The 12,160-nt window shown below is 33.7% G+C and overlaps 1 protein-coding gene across 1 annotated transcript in view; it reads left to right on the forward strand.

Annotated features, from left to right (window-relative positions):
- The window catches only part of LOC114327004 (programmed cell death protein 2-like), a 157,942-nt gene that overhangs the window by 66,544 nt on the left and 79,238 nt on the right, over positions 1–12,160 (forward strand). The gene's annotated exons all lie outside the window — the stretch shown is intronic.

A 12,160-nucleotide genomic window follows, 5' to 3' on the forward strand; every position in this document is an offset into this window, starting at 1 on the left:
GATGAGCCTTAGCAGTTACCCTGTGCACCAGGTGCTCCAGGGTCTAGCAACACCTAAAACCCCCAGAGTAACAAAATCTGACCTTTAATATACTGATTTTGACATGTTTATGCTTTTTTTTATGCATTTTATGCACTGTAAATGCAAAACATTTCCACCCATTTTTCTACGATAGGCTTTTTTTCTTACGTCATCCCGAACACATGCAAAAAGTTGTAAATCGATAGGTTTATCTATCTAATCAGCCCTAAACATTCATCCTTGGACATAGGCCTCCTTCCTTTTTCTTCTTCCATGCCAGTGGCGTGGCTGACAGGTCCGCAGGGCCCGCAAGGCGGGGAGGCCCCGACCTTAGGAGGGGCCCCTTAAAGCCTTCAAGCTTAGTACATCTACTTTCTTTTAATTGGGGACCAAAACATATTTTCCTAATAAGCATCAAAATGGGGAATTTGGAAGGAAGTAAGGAAGCGGGTTATTGACGTAGCTTTTCGTGGACATGTTGGTAGTTTAGCTGAAGGTGAATCCCAAAAAGGTAATTTTTTTTGTACGTGGTTCTTTTACTATCTAAAATGATCCTGTTTTAGCTAAATTAATCGATACAAACAATAACTTAAAAACAAATACTTGAGCCCCCAAATACAAAACAAAGTTATAAATTTGATGGCTCAAGAAACTGAAAACAACTTGATTAATTTAATTAAAAAAATAGTTTTCATTCAATAATTCTTGATATCATACAAGATATTTCAAAACAAGATCAGTTTAGTTACTTAGTTTTATTTTCCGGTATGTAAAAATGACTTGCGATGAAAATAATTTACTTTCTGAAACATTATCTGTTGAAAGTTTTTGGGATTTATTCACATATTAGGAAATAGGCATGGTCACAAACTCGAGCTTAGCGAGCTTGTCAATATTTTAGCTAATACTTAATACTTTTTTTAATTCATTTATTTCTGCTACGACTGATACTTCTGTTTGAGAATAAGTAATTCAGACTATAAATATGTATTTTCAATATAGTGTGTTCGTAAAACATGGAATGAATTTAAACCGAGCCCAGCTCGACTGGGCTCGAAATATTTGAGCCGTGCCGACACCAGCCACGAGCTCAACTTGCAGCTCGAATTTCAAACCCAGCTTATATGTCGAGCTTTGCTCGAGAGTTAGAGCCGAGCTCAAGCTTGTCAAAAGCTCGGTTCGGCTGAAATTGAGTCCATTCCTATTAGGAAATTTTAAAATTTATACAATCACAATCAAAGCACCTTTCCGTACACAACTGCAGAGGAAAGGGGTATGATGGGGCAAGCGTTATGAGCGGTGTATATTCAGGCGTACAAAGGTGCATAACTGAAATTGAAAAAGACCTCCCTATGTTCGTCATGCATCCCATAATCTGAACCTAGTGTTGAATGATGCCGGTGTTGTTGCTGGTGTACAGGAGTTGTTTTTTAGGATATAATTAAAAGATTATATGTTTTTTACTGTAAATATTAAAATGTGGGATGTACTATGTGCTGTTATGACTTTGGATTCATCGCATTTGCCAACACTTAATAAAAGGTCATGAAACCTTTAAAATTTCATTGCTCTCTAAAAAACGATGAAAAATTAGAAGCTAATGCATTACTAGAGCATATAAATAATTGTGAATCTAACATCAAAACTTTTGCAATCTGAAACGGCAGAGTTACGGCCTTCAACTTTTGAAAAACTCGTGATAATTTTCGAGAAATGAAAATTTTGTTTTCCGAAATTTTAGCAGTAGCAGCAGGAATAGCAGAATGGTGGGGTATTATACAGGAATTTAAAAATAAACGGATAAAACGTATAAAAAAATGTTACAATGAGCTCAGCTGCGACGAAAAAATAACTGCAAAAAAGTTTTTGAGGTTAATGTTTTCGATGTAAATTTAAATATAATATTGCAACAACTTACTAATAGGTTTGTCGGATTAAGAGACATGTATAATAGGTGTTCATGTCTATTCCCAAAAAATCTTTCCCCCCAAGCCATAAATTCCACAAAAATAAGAAGACGAAGAAAAAAATACCTACGCATTACTACACCCTTCCTCGAGGCACTTACAAAATTTTTTCAAAATTGCAAAATTGTTCATCAAGTTATCGCGAAAAAGGATAAAACGTGAGATTCTATCTAACGGCGCGACTACTCGCGGGTTAACACTAACTGATGAAGACTTATACAAAGGCCAAATAATGTAATTTACATAATAATTATACTGTTATTAGTTGTCGTTATGTTTATAATATGGGGCCCACCAAAAATTGTCGCGGGGAGGCCCCCCAATCTTCAGCTACGCCACTGTTCCATGCCTCTCTATTTTGGGCAGTTTGCATCCATTTTGACCCAGTGTGTTTCTTCAGGTCATCTGACCATCGCATTTGTGTCCTTCCCCTTCTTCGTTTGTGGTTCCACGGTCTCCAATGTATAATCATCAAGCTTACGTTCACTACTAGCCTAGGGCCTAGAGCATAGTATATAGTATCCTACTCTTCATATTCGTGAATTCTGGCATTCAAAATAATGCATTTATTTTACATAGCGATCGATAATATAGTTTGGATTGCCAGGTAAAATAAATACATTATTTTATATGCGATAATTCACGAATATGAAGAGTAGGATACTATAACCAATTCCACGAATATACGACCGTCTTGGATTATCGCGACAACGAATATTTTACTGTGCAAAATATGAAGAACGAAAGTAAATTTCAAATTATATTGTTGTTTATTGGAGTAATTATTAGAGAGAAATACTTTCGTACGTTGCGCTGACACTTGAACCCGCGAACGCTCTTATAGACTGGTCATATTATATAGAAATGAAGGAGTTGTAAGACGTATGAATAGAGATCGCGAACTTGTAGACATTATTAAAACAACGGAAAACATCTTATCTGGACATATACAGTGATGAGAAAACATAAAAGATGGAAAACATAATACATTGCAAAACAAAAAGAGATGAAACTAGTGGAGATGGAAATGATCGTTATAAACGTATAAATTAACATTACATTACATAGTTTCCCACCTTTAGACGTATCAGAGGAATATGACAACTGTCACGGTGACAGTAGAATTTTATAAAATACTCCTGTCACAGACGTCTAATAAGGTGGGAAACTATTTAAATGTAATGTAAAGTTAATTTATACGTTTATAACGATCATTTCCACCTTCACTAGTTTCATCTCTTTTTGTTTCGCAATGTATTATGTTTTCCATCTTTTGTGCTATTTTGCTGGTTATTAGCACACTCATCACTGTATTCAGACACGAGATCCGAATATGAGGTCAAAATGTACCCATCTGATTGTCGGATGAAACATTTTTTTAATTAAATTTCATACATAGACAAATATTTTCTAGCATGGGTTGCCTATCAAAATCGTGTCATAGCTATCCTTAAGGGGGGGGCGAAGGGGTTGAAATCAATATTCCAAACACATTTTTTTGAAAGTATGGTAGAATTATTTTATTTTTAAATTAAATAGGCATATTCAGTACATTTCACAGATTACTCAAGAAAAAATTCAAGGAAAAATACTGAAGCCGCCGGTGGCAAATTTTTAAGACACCTCAAAATATAATGAATTTTGAGGTGGACATCAGAGCTCATCATTGAATTATGGTAAACAGAAAATTCAAAAAGATTTTATTAGCTTATAAGTTTCTCGAGGTAATGCTGTCAAGTTTTTTAGTTTTATCTAATTTTGAATTTTTGATATCACTCAGAAATCTAAACAAAGAATTTTTTGCAAAAAAGGGTGAAAATCAACATATTTATTATTGTTAAACAAAAAATAAGCATAAAACAAAAATATCTTGACAGCGTTACCTCAAGGAATGTCTAAAGAAAATATATACAAAATTCCAGGTGAGTTGGTCAAGTAGTTTTTGAGTTACAGTGTCTGTTACAGCCGGAAAAAATCAGTTTTGAGAAAAACGCGTTTAAAGTATCGTCAATTTTTATTTTCAATTTCTTTTTTGACTGTCAAATGGTAAAGTGATGCACACCGAAATATGTTTTTAAATCGCGGAGCAATTTACAAAAGAAAATAAGAACAGCTGTTGACCGTTTCTCACTACGCTCAAGCGTAGGTAGGGAGATAGTGTTAAATAGCCCTAGCTTCGATTAGATTTGCAGCAGGTTCGCGCCAGCACGCTTGAACGTAGTGAACAACGGTCAACTGCTGGTTTTATTTTCTTTTGTAAATTACTCCGCGATTCAAAAAGACATTCCGGTGTGCATCATTTTACGATTTGAAAGACAAAAAAGAAATTGAAAATAAAAGTTGACAATACTTTAAACTCGATTTTCTCAAAACTCCTTTTTTCAAAGGCTGTAGACAGTGTAATTGAAAAACTACTTGACCGAACCACCTGGAATTTTGTATATATTTTCTTTAGACATTCCTTGAGGTAAAGCTGTCGAGATATTTTTTGTTGTATGCTTATTATTTGTTTAACAATAATAAATATGTTAATTTTTATCCTTTTTTACAAAAAAAAATTTGTTGTTTTGACTTCTGAGTGATATCAAAAAGTCAAAATTAGATAAAACTAAAAAACTTGACAGCGTTGCCTCGAGAAACTCATAGGCTAATAAAATCTTTTTGAACTTTTTGTCTACCATGATTCAATGATGAGTTCTGATGTCCACCGCAAAATTCATTATATTTTGAGGTGTCTTAAAAATTTGCCACCGTTGAATTATTTTTCAGTATTTTTCCTTGAATTTTTTCTTGAGTAATCTATGAATTGTACTGAATATGCCTATTTAATCCCTTATGTGATTGCGGTGAAATAGGAACAACGGAACATATGATCTTAAATTGTAACACCATACAGGATAAGGTACAACATTTAAATTATGAATTGAATAAATTCAAATGTATTAAAAATCCATACAATCTTGCCCAATTACTTATATCTAAAGATATAAAAGTATATAAAACACTGTATAAACACATTTGTAATATAGGTTTAAAATTGTAAATTATATGTATATATTTGGAAAAAAATAATAAAAAAATAGAATAAAAAAAAGAAAAAAAAAATAGGAAAAAAAAATAAAAAAAAAATAATAAAAAAATAGAAAAATAAAAAAAAAAATAAAAAATAAAAAAAATAAAAAAAAAATTAAAAAAAAAAGGATAAAATAGAATTAAGAAAAAAATTTAATTACATCAATAGGTAGAAGTTTTCCATCCGCAAGGTTGAATTGTGGATACTTTTGGCGCCAATTGATTAAGAAAAAATATATACATAAGAAAAAATATAACACTTTTGTTAACCACAATAAAAAAAAATGAAAAAGAAATTATAAAGTGCAGCAATTCATGAGCTCAAAATATAAAAATCGGTTAGGCGAATGGATCCAGTAATCCGCAGTCATTTTTTTTCAACCACACACACACATGCCTATTTAATTTAAAAATAAAATAATTCTACCATACTTTCAAAAAACAAATGTGTTTGGAATATTTATTTCAACCCCTTCGGCCCCCCCTTAAGGATAGGATGACACGATTTTGATAGGCAACCCATGCTAGAAATATTTGTCTATGTATGAAATTTAATAAAAAAAATGTTTCATCCGGCAAGCAGATGGGTAGATTTTGACTTCCTATTCGGATCTTAGACTAATATAACTTCCTTCAACTAATAATGGAAGGAAAAATATAAGGAGTGTGGTCCTGACAGACGACAAAAATAACCAGGACTAGACCAAATCTTAATAAAAAAGCACAGTACCTATAGAGATGATTTTGCAGTAGTCTTTGCCTCTTTGCCAACCTTCATTAGAGACGACACTTAAAGAAGTTGATGAGCTAAAGAGTTGGATATCTTTTCTTCATTGTCCATTACGTGATCGCAAGCTTACTTTGTTTGACTAAGTCAAGCACTTCTTTTTTTTTTCTCATGCGCTATAAATATGGAAACGCTCAACGCTGTAGCACAGTATATAGAGGTTCCACAGTAAAATCACTCTTCTGTCGGCGCTTTGATCCCAGGAAGTAATTCACCAGTGGTGACTGGTGGATGCGGGTTTTCCTATTAAAAGCCGTACGTTTCTATGCGACTAGCAATGCGAGAGTGGGGCAAAAGCGACTAAGAACATTGCGCGGTCGCCATGCGCGACTACAGATTTTACTTCCAATTTTTCGGAGAATGGTTCTACTGTCCCTCTTTATACTGTGGCTGTAGCATTATGCCGTAGGAGATTCAATTATTGATAAAGCCATTTATTAAGGAGTAGACACAGCTACAGCATCAAAAGCAGAGAGGAAATCTAATCCAAGACCGCTTACAGTGGCGTAGCTGACAGGCCCGCAAGGCGGGGGGGGGGGGGGAGCCCGATATTAGGAGGGGCCCCTTAAAGCCTTCAAGCTTAATACTTCTACTACTTTCTTTAAATTGGGGACCAAAACATATTTTTCTAATAAGCATCAAAATAGGGAATTTGGGAGGAAGTGATGAAGCGGGTAATTGACGTACCTCTTACTCTTTCTGGGTGCAATTTAGCGATTCGTGGACATGGTAGTTTAGATGAAAAGGTAATTTTTGTCGATGGTTCTTTTACTAGCTAAATATGATCCTGTTTTAGCTAAATTAACCGATAAAAACAATAACAAACAAATTACATGAGCCATGAGCCCCCAAATACAAAACGAAGTTATAAATTTGCTAGCTTAAGAAACTGAAAACAAAGTGATTAATTTAATTTAAAAAAGTTGTTTTTATTCAATAATAGTTCTTGATGCCACTCAAGATATTTCCAAAGACGATCAGCTTAGTTTTATTTTCCGGTATGTAAAACTAATTTTCAACGAAAATAATTTACCTACCCTCCAAAGCAGAAGTTGTCGGAAGTTGTTTGGGATTTATTCGCATATTAGACGAAAGTGCAGAAGGTGCTGTAAATGAAATTTTAAAATTTATACAATCAAAGCACCTTTCCGTACACAACTGCAGAGGAAAGGGGTATGGTGGGGCAAGCGTTATGAGTGGTGTATAGTTACCGTTAAAACCTGATTTCAGTTAAAACCCGAATTTACTAGGAAAAACTAGTTTTAACTACGCGCTTTAGACAATTCTAGTTTTAACTAGTCAAAACTAGATTAGCAAAACTTGAACACATTTCAATATTATGTACCTGCTGAAGACATTTTTGACATAATTGAAGCTATTGCTATTGTTTATGGAGGTTTTAAACGTTGCTATTGGTTATGGAGGTTGGGATAGGTTGAAGACTAAAACCGCCAACAAAATACGCAAATATAACAATTGATATGTTCAATAATTTTATATTAATGTGTGAAACCTGCCAACGGAAGAAGAGTAGAGCGAAGAGGGGTCTTGTGTCAAAACCTATATTGCATTCAGAAATGAATAGTCGCTGTTAGGTAGATTTGATCGATATGCAATCACAAGAGGATCAACGGCTACAAGTTTATTATGGTTTATCAAGACCATTTAACAAAATTTGTTTTGTTGAGACCATTACAACGTAAGAGGGCGGGAGAAGTTGCTTATCAATTTTATTAACTGATATATTTTTGACTTTTGGCGCACCATGCATTTGGCCGAGAGTTCGGTAATGCAGTTATAAATGAGGTAATGTCATACTGGTCTGAGAAAAAATTAGTTGATGGAAAACCAAGGCACAGCCAGAGTCAAGGTTCAGTCGAGCGAGCTAACCAAGATATCAAGAAAATGTTAGCAGCCTGGATGCAAGACAATAACACAACAACGTGGTCAAAAAGATTTGAGTTTTTTACGTTTACGATCTTGTCCAGAGTATTTTACGTTTTAGAGAAATTATTTTCAAACAACCGGGGTAGCAAATTATTTACCGAGTTTTCGTTGAATCTGGAAATTACTGAAAAGTTTAGTAAAAACAAGTTTTGACTAAAGTATGCTTAGTCTCAACTAGAATTAACTGAACATATTTGATAGTACTAGTTTTCATTAGGTAAAACTAGAATTGTCTAAAGCCCACAGTTAAAACTAGTTTTTCCTAGTAAATTCGGGTTTTAACTGAAATCGGGTTTTTTACTGTAACGTATATATTGTTCAGGCGTATAAAGGCGCATAACTGACATTGAAAAAACAGTTTACTATGTTCATTTTGCATCCCATAATCTGAACCTAGCGTTAAATGATGCCGTTGCTGGTGTACAGGAGTTTTTTTACGATATAATTAAGAGATTTTTTTTTGCAAGTATTAAAAGATGGGATATACTCTGTACTATGACTATGACTTTGAATTAATCGCGTTTTGCCAACACTTAAAAAGGTTATGTGAAACCCGGTGGTCATCCAGACATGATGCTGTTATGGCTTTGCGTCGAGCTTTCTGACAAGTAATGAAATCTTTAACGAAAATTTTACTGCTATCAAAAAACTATGAAAAATTAGAAGCTAATGCATTATTAGAGCATATGAATAATTGTTAATTTGCCGTTAACATTACTATTCAATCTAAAATACGTAACTTTTTTCATCTAACATCAAAACTTTTGCAATCTAAAACGGCAGAGTTAACCTTCAACTTTTTGAAAAAAACTCGTGATAACCTTCGAGAAATGAGAAATTCGTTTTCCCAAATTCTATCAGAAGCAGCAGGAATAGCAGAATAGTGGGGATTATATAGGAATTTAAAAATAAACGGATAAAACGTATAAAAAAATTTACGATGAGCTCAGCTGCGACGAAAAAATAACGTAGCAAAAAAGTTTTGAAGTTAATGTTTTCAATGTAAATTTAGATATAGTATTGCGACAACTTGTGACAACTTACTAATATGTTTGTCGGATTAAGAGACATGAAGGTATAGGTTTTCATGTCTATTCCCAAAAACTCTATTAACACTAACTGATGAAGACTTATTAAAGAAAGGCCAAATATTGTTATTTATACATATTTTAGTAATTATACTGTTATTAGTTGTCGTTATGTTTACAATACGGGGGCCCACAAAAATTGTCGCGGGGGGCCCCGCAATTTTCAGCTACGAAACTGACCGCTAAGTGAATAGTTAAATAAAACAAATGCAAAGAAGGTAGATAGATATTCATGAGGGAATGTGAAGGCACTGAAGGAAATAGAAAATTTTTGAATTTGTCAGCTATTGTTTTATCTCCTTGAAAAATGTCTGTGCAGACTGCAGAAAAATATTAAATTTAGATAAGCCTAACTGCTATATAGATTAAAAATTTATCGAAACTTTTTGCTGATGTTACAACTGAAATGTGATGACATAATATGTGCTGCGTCATTTTAAAACAGAGTCGAACAGGAAATAAGAACCGAGATCGAGGCCTATATCAAGTTACTACCACAAAAATAAATAACATCAAGATATATTTTGTATATTTAAAAAGTACATAAGTACAGGGTGTCTCAAAAGGTTTCTTTTTACGGAAAGCTGTGAAGTTTGTTTCGAAACTGAGGAGCAGACTTTCAAATTGCACTTTGTCCATTTTTTCACATAGGTGGCGTTGTATTCGTCAAAACATCATTTATTAGGTAACATACTCTTAGACATGCTAAGCGTACTATTTCACGTATATTTTTGGCTTCAAAAATTTCACTACCAAGAGACAAGCAAATAGCACTATTTTGGACCAGTGCCGGTTTATCCACTGGGCGCTTGGGGCGGGCGCCCAGGGGCCCGGGCCCTTTAATTATAAAAAAATAAAGTCGCTAAATAATTTACATATTCTCCGAAAAAATCTCATACGCAGATACGCCAATACACTGCAAACGCCTTTGTTCTATTGTTACATCTCTTCACGCCTATACACAGTGCCATAGCCTAGTCCCACAGGGGCCCCGTGTCAGTGTTTGTGGCGGGGCCCTTTTCCAAAAACTACAAAAAGTTGTCAGATTTCGCCATGTCATTCATTAAAAACTACCCAGGTAGTGGGTAAAAAATGTGTAGGTTATTAATCAATGGCCATGTCTCGAATTGTATCCAAAATAATCGCACAAACGGAGTTTTTTTAGTTTCTAATAATTTATTTTTGAATTGTGGGGCTTAAATAATAATTTATCTCACTTTTCGGCTTCAAAATAAGTTCTTTTAAAACAGGAACAAAATAAGTCCTTTTAAGATAGTTAAACGAAAGACAAAAATAGATATACATAAATCTAATGTTTAGATAAAGAATAGATTATTCTCGAAAATGCCAATACCCAAACAATTGGTACACACTCTTTCAAACATTCAAAAGTAAAGCGATTACAAAAATTGCTATTTGGCATTATACAGTGGCCTCTAAGGCTAGCACTCCACTTGCGATTTGTAGTCGCAGCGACAAAAAAATCGCTGTCGCAGAAAATCTAGAGTCTAGAAAATTAGTCGCTGTTTTCAGCGAGAAAGTAACATCAGCTTTTAGATGTTTTTTAAATCTAGAGATAAAGAAGAGGTCAATACGTCAATTAATACTTTATGCGAGAAACATAATAGTTATTTATGATATAAGTGTTAAAAGTACAGGTTTAAGGCACGCATTAAAAATGTACTTTTTAACACGCATATCATACAATATTTTTTCTACAAACGTAATTACAGGACAATATCTACAAAAACTTTTACTTGAACTTGACTGACATTCCATTTTTATATTTTTTTGACATTGACATTACATCAAAATTGCCTATACGGTCAATACGAACTGCAGTGCCTTAAAAATTTTAAAGCACTAGTGCCTTAAAGTAGCATTTTTAACGCTCGTATGGAGTGCTAAAAATTGCATTTTTAACACGGTTGTAGAAAAAATTGATTTTGATGAAACCAAAGGGAACTTGTATAATGAAATTACCCATTTTGTAACGTTATTCCAAAATTTGAAGAAACATCATACAATTTATGAAAAATTTGATTCTTCCAGGATGTAAAAGCAACCTTTCCCAATATTTTAAGTTTACTGCAAATTTATTTGACGATACCAATTTCTAATGCGTCAGGCGTGCGGTCTTTTTCGGCCTTAAAAAGAATAAAAACATATTTAAGGTGAAATTTGGGCCAAGAAAACCTAGACGCATTATCACTATTTTATATAGAGAATGAAGAACTGGAGAAACTGAATTGTGATAATATTATATGGCAGTTTGCGAATGCCAAGTCAAGAAAAAAGTGATCTAATTTTTGTCTTTGTGTATTTTTTAGAATATGTTTTTTTGCTTGTCATGTGTTGTTTTGTGGAACTTTCTGTTTTTTATTTATGTTTTTAAATTTATTTTTTTTTGGATCATTTTTTACGTTTGCTATTATTCTTGCTTTTTTAAAAAAATATTTTATGATTTTACAATAAACCTTTATAGTTAATGCATGTGTTTTCTTGTTAAAAAACTGGCAACGAATAGCAATGAAGGGGCCTATAAAAACCTCCAGCGCCCAGAGCCCGAAGTTAGTTTAAACCGGCACTGTTTTGGACAAAATGCGATTCGTTTGCCTTGCAATGCTTTTTTTTTTAACATGTAACGACTTTATTTTGCATTTTGTGTGACAGATATTTTAACACAAACCATTTGTTTTTTATACATATATGGCTTTAGCATCAAGGAGGAAGGCGTGTGGTAGAAATAAGTTCCGCGTTGACTGACTTTCAAAAAAAGACTGATTTAAGAAAGGACAAGTCCGCAAGCTAGGCTCTGATTGGACTTTCAGAGTTTTGTATAGAAATAATATTGACTCTTCTAAAATGCTTTTAAGTTTACTTCAGCCAAAGTAACATAGTGCTGCTGGAATTGCCAATGAAGCCTGTTAAGAAAAAAAACTGGATAGCTTATCACAATTTTTGGTTAGTTTGTCTGGCAAAGAATGGGCGTTAGATTCAGAGTTAATGTTAGTCCTGTCGCCAGGGGGAGTACAACGGCCTCCTGTATTCAGATGGACTTACCCAAGTTTTTTTATATATTTTGACCTGTAGAACACGAATTTTTTGCGTAACAGTTGATCCGGATGTCGATAAGATTGTTATAAACCAAGAAGTTGAGGAATCACATAACAGCGATTTCTCGCAAAACAAAACATTTTTTTGTATTTTTTGGGCCATTCTAACCAAAAAATGTTCCTACAAATTTTTTCGTAGGATGCATAGTTTTCGAGATAAAC

Source organism: Diabrotica virgifera, chromosome 6 (assembly GCF_917563875.1).
Source record: "Diabrotica virgifera virgifera chromosome 6, PGI_DIABVI_V3a".
Classification (NCBI taxonomy): Eukaryota; Metazoa; Arthropoda; class Insecta; order Coleoptera; family Chrysomelidae; genus Diabrotica; species Diabrotica virgifera.